Raw genomic sequence first — 5,576 nt, forward strand, 5'->3', positions numbered from 1 at the left:
AATAATATAATACAATTTTCATATCTTTGAATTCAAACCATCTTGTTTGTTTGTAAATATTATAGATAATATAATACAATATTCACAACTTTGAATTCTAAATTCAAGCAGGCAAGATATGGAATGATTGCCACATATATATATATATATATATGATATAATCAATGTAGTGTAAAAATCTAATTGCTCACGTGATGTATTCTATTCATATTATATGTGTGTGGGTAAAAATCTGACCACACTGCCCGTTTAGTGATCAGCAGGAAAGCACAGACAGAATAGATGGCTTTAACAACCTGTAACAGAAAGAAAAAGCTCCGGCGGTGGTTCTTCCACCCGGGGGCACTCCGACGATCAAGTCAGTATATTTCTCAAAGATAATCAAGTACTAAACTGAATACTCAAAACATAAATTGCATACCTTAGACCCACGGGGGTGCCTTTCTTTTATAATATACTCAATCCAAGTCCCACTAGGAGTATGACTTCTATGAACTCCAATTTACTGTTTATTCTGGACTCTTTAAGAGATAAAGATAAACTCCCTAAGAGCTTTATCCTTATCTTGGTTAAGTCCCCTCTTTGCCTTAGGACTCTTGTCCCTTATCTCGGATTCCGATATCTTCGGAGATAACCTCGGCTTCTCCGAGATTATCTCGGCTTAACTACCAGGACACGTGGCACCTTGGCTGACACGTCGGCGTCACCATGCCACGTGCTGGTATTCAGAAAATACATCCCCACAACTGCCCCCTAGGTTCTATTACCTCGGCATTCTGAGGCGATGGAACCTATTCCGATATTTTGTTACTTCTTTTCTGAGTAATGGCTCAAAAACTGATTAACCAAGATTATCTACCTTCAGCCGACGTGTTCCTTTCGGAGAACAAGGCTTCGGTCGGACTCTCCCACGCGCATGAGCTGTCATGCATATCTAACTGTTTCTTTTACGTGTTTCGTTTTCATTGGAGCGTGTCAGTGACGCGCCTGGAAGCTGTCTGTTCGTTCGTCTGCGCCGTCTGACGCGTGCGTTACCCTAGGCGTAATGATTGCCCTAATTTGCCGCCGTTTCACATTTTTGACAAAACTTTTCTTTTGCCTCTATCTTTTCTTCACTTTTTCATTCCGTCTTCTTGCTCTTTCTCTCTCTGAAAGCTCATTCTTCCTTGAATCTGCCATCGCTTCAATCTCTCTTCTGGAACTGCTCTTAATCCCTCATTCTTGCAAAGCCTTCTTTGCTGTTGCAACCGGTTTCTGGGTTCGGCGAGCATTGCCTCGGCTTCATTTGTCCTGGTAAGACCCTTTCCTTTAATTCTTCCATTCTCTTTATGTGCCTTTGTCTGTCTGTTGCCATTACTGATCTTGTTCGAGGTCTTGGATTTATTTGTATCTTGAATTTATGGCTATACCTTGAACTTCTATGCTTTTTCATCATTCTCTTTGCCGCTGTTCTTGATTTTTTTTGTATCTCTATTGTTTCTGAGAACTATACCTCTGTTCTTGAATCTGAAACTTCGTCTTTGTTTTCTCTTTTTTGTATCTGCCCCAGATCTGTGCCCTCGATCTTTATCTTCATAGTTCATAGATTTGGGATTTGTCTGTAGAACCCTTAATCTTTAGGGAAACCTGAAAAACGCCCATCTTCTGAAACATATTCCTCTTAGTTTAAGCCGACATAATGGGTATGTGGAGGCATAGGGTAAATACCCCAACAAAACTTGAATACTTTAGGCAAGAATTCTCTATCCCAGCCGACGTTCATCTTAAGCTGGCTGGGGATAATGATACCATCGTGCCCACAGACCATACAATGCCTTTTCCAATAGTTGCTTTTACCGAATGTGGACTTCGGCTTCCACTTGATCCCCTTTTTCGTCAAGTTCTCCATTTCTATAAGCTGAACCCCATGCAACTTACTATCAATTCCTATAGGGTAATTAACGGTATTATAGCCTTAGCTAGGCAAGAAAACCTTAGAATCACCCTAGCCGACCTTCAATATTGTTATACCATGTGCCCTCTTGATCTGAAGGATAGCGGTTTTGTCTATTACCTTAAGCCGAGATCCACTCAGTACAAAATTATAGCCGACCTCCCAGACTCCAACAAGGGGGCTGGAGATGATTTTCTCATTGCTTCTGGAAATTGGGAATTTGGCCCAGATGAAGATGTCCACCTCTACCCTCTTCCTCGAACAATTACAGAGGGCAAGAGTAAGAGCCCTGAGTCAACACTTAGTTGTTTTTATTTAAGACTTTAATACTTTTTGTTTCTGACGTCTGTTTCTTTGCAGATCTTCATCAGCCACCGAAAAATTTTCGTCAATCCTTCTTCCCAGGAACAGATCTGAAAACACTTCTTGGCCTTCCAATCCTTAAACGAAAAGCCCCAGTATTACTAAACTTCATCCCTACATACAAATCCACCTTACCCGACGTCCCAAGAAAAAGGAAGAAGAGTCTTTCTGCACCCACAGCCACAACCTTAACTGCTTCTACATCCCGAACAGATCAAGAGTCCACATCTGACCCAGCTGATCTTCCATCAACTTCGGCCCCCTACTTAATACCAATTCCTGAACGTAAACGTCGAAGAAGGCTTGTAAAGACTGCCGAGATGGTTCGTCCAAGGCCCGTCGTTCAAGACCTTCTCGCCGATCTTCCAACTGACACCGAAGCCGGTCCAACGCAATCAATGCTCCCACCCAAACCAAAGAGAGCTAAAAAGGCTCAGCCTAAGGCCAAGGCTACAAATGCTGAGGCTGAGGATGCTTTGCCGATTTCTAAACTAGCAGAAAGCAAAAAATCAGCCTCTACTTCAACAAAGAGGTCTGCTGAGGGCCAACCCTCAGGGTCTACACAATCAAAGAGGCCAAGGTCATCGTCTGCGACGACCTCGGCTTCGAAGAAGCCCGACGTCCCCTAGGCCCCTGATCTATCCCTGGAGGATAGGCCCATTATGGCTAGTGAAAGTGCTGACGATATTAATGTTGCTGTCGCCCTTAGCACTGCTCTCCTTCTACCAAATGACTTGGAGCGAAATGGCAAGCTTAGTGAGTATGAAAATTACGCTCTTATGCTCCAATACTCCGCTCAAGTAAGTATTTCTGTTTGTATTTGTGTTTTTTCCTTCTGTTTCTTTCTGAGAAAATTTTCTGATACTTCTGTTTTCATTCAGGCTATCCAACACGCCCATTCATTTTCAATGCAATCCTTTGAAAATCGTCAAAGATTGGTTGATATGAAGAGGGAAGCATCTTCAATGAAGAGAGAGATAAGGGCCCTTGAAGCAAAAATGAAAAAACTGGAGGATCAGGCTGAGGCTGCAACGAAAGTCCAAACTTTAGCTCTTGAGAAGGCCGAAGCTGCTGAAGCCGTTAAAAAAGTAGCTGAAGCCGAGAAAAGAGAGGCTGAGGCTAGGAAGGCCCAAGCGGAGAAAGAACTTTAGCAGGCTCTGGCCACCAAAGAGGCCGAAGTCAAAGAGGCCGATGAAAAGGCCTATGCTCAAGGTATGGCCGACGTCGCAGAAGACTACAAGCTTCAAGTTAGGCAGGCATGCAACAGGGGATTTTCCCTTGGTTGGATGTCCTTGATAAAGAAGCTTGATCTTCCTGCTGACTCGCCATTGCGTCAGGCCGACGCTATTCCTTTACCATTCCCTCCACCTCCTCCTGAAGGTGAATCAGAGTCTGAGGCCGAGGCCGTGGATGAAGATGAAGAAAAAGATGATGGTGAGGCCTTAGTGAGAAAACCCAAGGATGCTGCCGAAGCCAAGTCCTCTCCTCCTGCTGAGCAGGTTATGGACTTAACTTTGGATGAGGAGGGTGATGAGGTTGAGGGGGCACCCAAGGAGACTGCCACTGGGCAGCTATCGTCCAATCTTTTCTTGGTAGAGAAAAGTGTTGAGTCAACGATCGCAGAGATTGATGCTGAGATACAAGCAGAAAAAGTGGCCGACGAGGTACCACCAGAGTCGTCCGAGGTCCCAGTCCCTGCAGTGGCTAATACTGAAGAATCTTGAAAATGTCTTTTTGTACCTTTTTTCCTTCTTTTTTTGTACTTTGCACTTTGTACTTTTTTACTTTCTGGATAATGCAAAACTCCTTCTTTTGGCCGATGTGGTTTCTTCAATATGTAACTGCAACAGTTCCTCCTCTGGATGTTTTAATCTTGTGATATTCTGTTGACTGCTTCTGCATAGTCTTGTACTTAGAAAATTTTTTGCATGCTTCCTTATGTTGCTTTATTTGCGCAATCTTCTCGGGATTACATATCTCGGATATAATAATAAGACTTTTACTTCGGCAAGATACTAACCTGCAAACTTTTCATAAATTTCAACAAGTATAGAACATATATTTCGGAATGTAAACTTTGCAAGCTTCTTCTCAATTCTTAACAAGTACTAAATGGTAATCTTAGTCTAACCTACTTGTAAATTGCTACAAATTTCAACAAGTAATGAACAATATACTTAGCCTTTATTGTAACCTGTAACTTTCTGTATACCTCAGCGGGTGATCATACGTCGACTTAACATAAACTTGTAAATTGCTACAAATTTCAACAAGTGTTAAGCATCTTCCCTAGGGTTTAAACAACCCATATATTGCTATGAGAACTTAAGCAATAACCTCGGCCTATCTTCGACTTGTAAATTGCTACAAATTTCAACAAGTGAAGATAAGGAATCAGCTTAATTCCAACTTGTAAATTGCTACAAATTTCAACAAGTGAATTAAGGAATAATCTCGGCTTAACTTCAACTTGTAAATTGCTACAAATTTCAACAAGTGAAGATAAGGAATCAGCTTAATTCCAACTTGTAAATTGCTACAAATTTCAACAAGTGAATTAAGGAATAATCTCGGCTTAACTTCAACTTGTAAATTGCTACAAATTTCAACAAGTGAAGATAAGGAATCAGCTTAATTCCAACTTGTAAATTGCTACAAATTTCAACAAATGAATTAAGGAATAATCTCGGCCTAGCTTTGCCCGAGTTTGATATGTCTTCAATAAACATCCATGCATAACTTTATCAATCATACATGTTGAAAGGATTCTGAAAAGACTTTATTGATGATATCGGCCAAACAATGATGTTTATCTAATGATAGAAAAATTTCAAATTACAAGTATTCCAAGGTCTGGGCAATGCTTTGCCCTCATTGTCCTCAAGCCGATATGCTCCATTGCCTAATACTGAAGTAATTCTGTAGGGTCCTTCCCAGTTTGGGCCAAGCTTGCCCTCCCTGGGATCCTTCTTGTTCCCGACGACTTTTCTTAGGACTAGGTCGCCAACTTGAAAATCTCTTGGATTGACTTTCTTGTTGTAAGCTCTGGCAAGCTTTGCTGGTATACTGCGAGCTGAATTGCAGCTTTCTCTCTTCGTTCTTCCAATAAGTCCAGGTTTCGGGCTAAAAGTATGTCATTGGTGCCATTCTCTACTCCCTGGGTTCTGATCCTTGGGATGCCGATCTCTAACGGGATGATTGCTTCTGTGCCATAGGCCATGGCAAAAGGGGATTCTCCAGTTGATTTTCTCGGCGTAGTCCGATATGCCCAAAGTACGTT

Source organism: Camellia sinensis, chromosome 5 (assembly GCF_055761805.1).
Source record: "Camellia sinensis isolate YWXY chromosome 5, ASM5576180v1, whole genome shotgun sequence".
NCBI classification, from domain to species: Eukaryota; Viridiplantae; Streptophyta; class Magnoliopsida; order Ericales; family Theaceae; genus Camellia; species Camellia sinensis.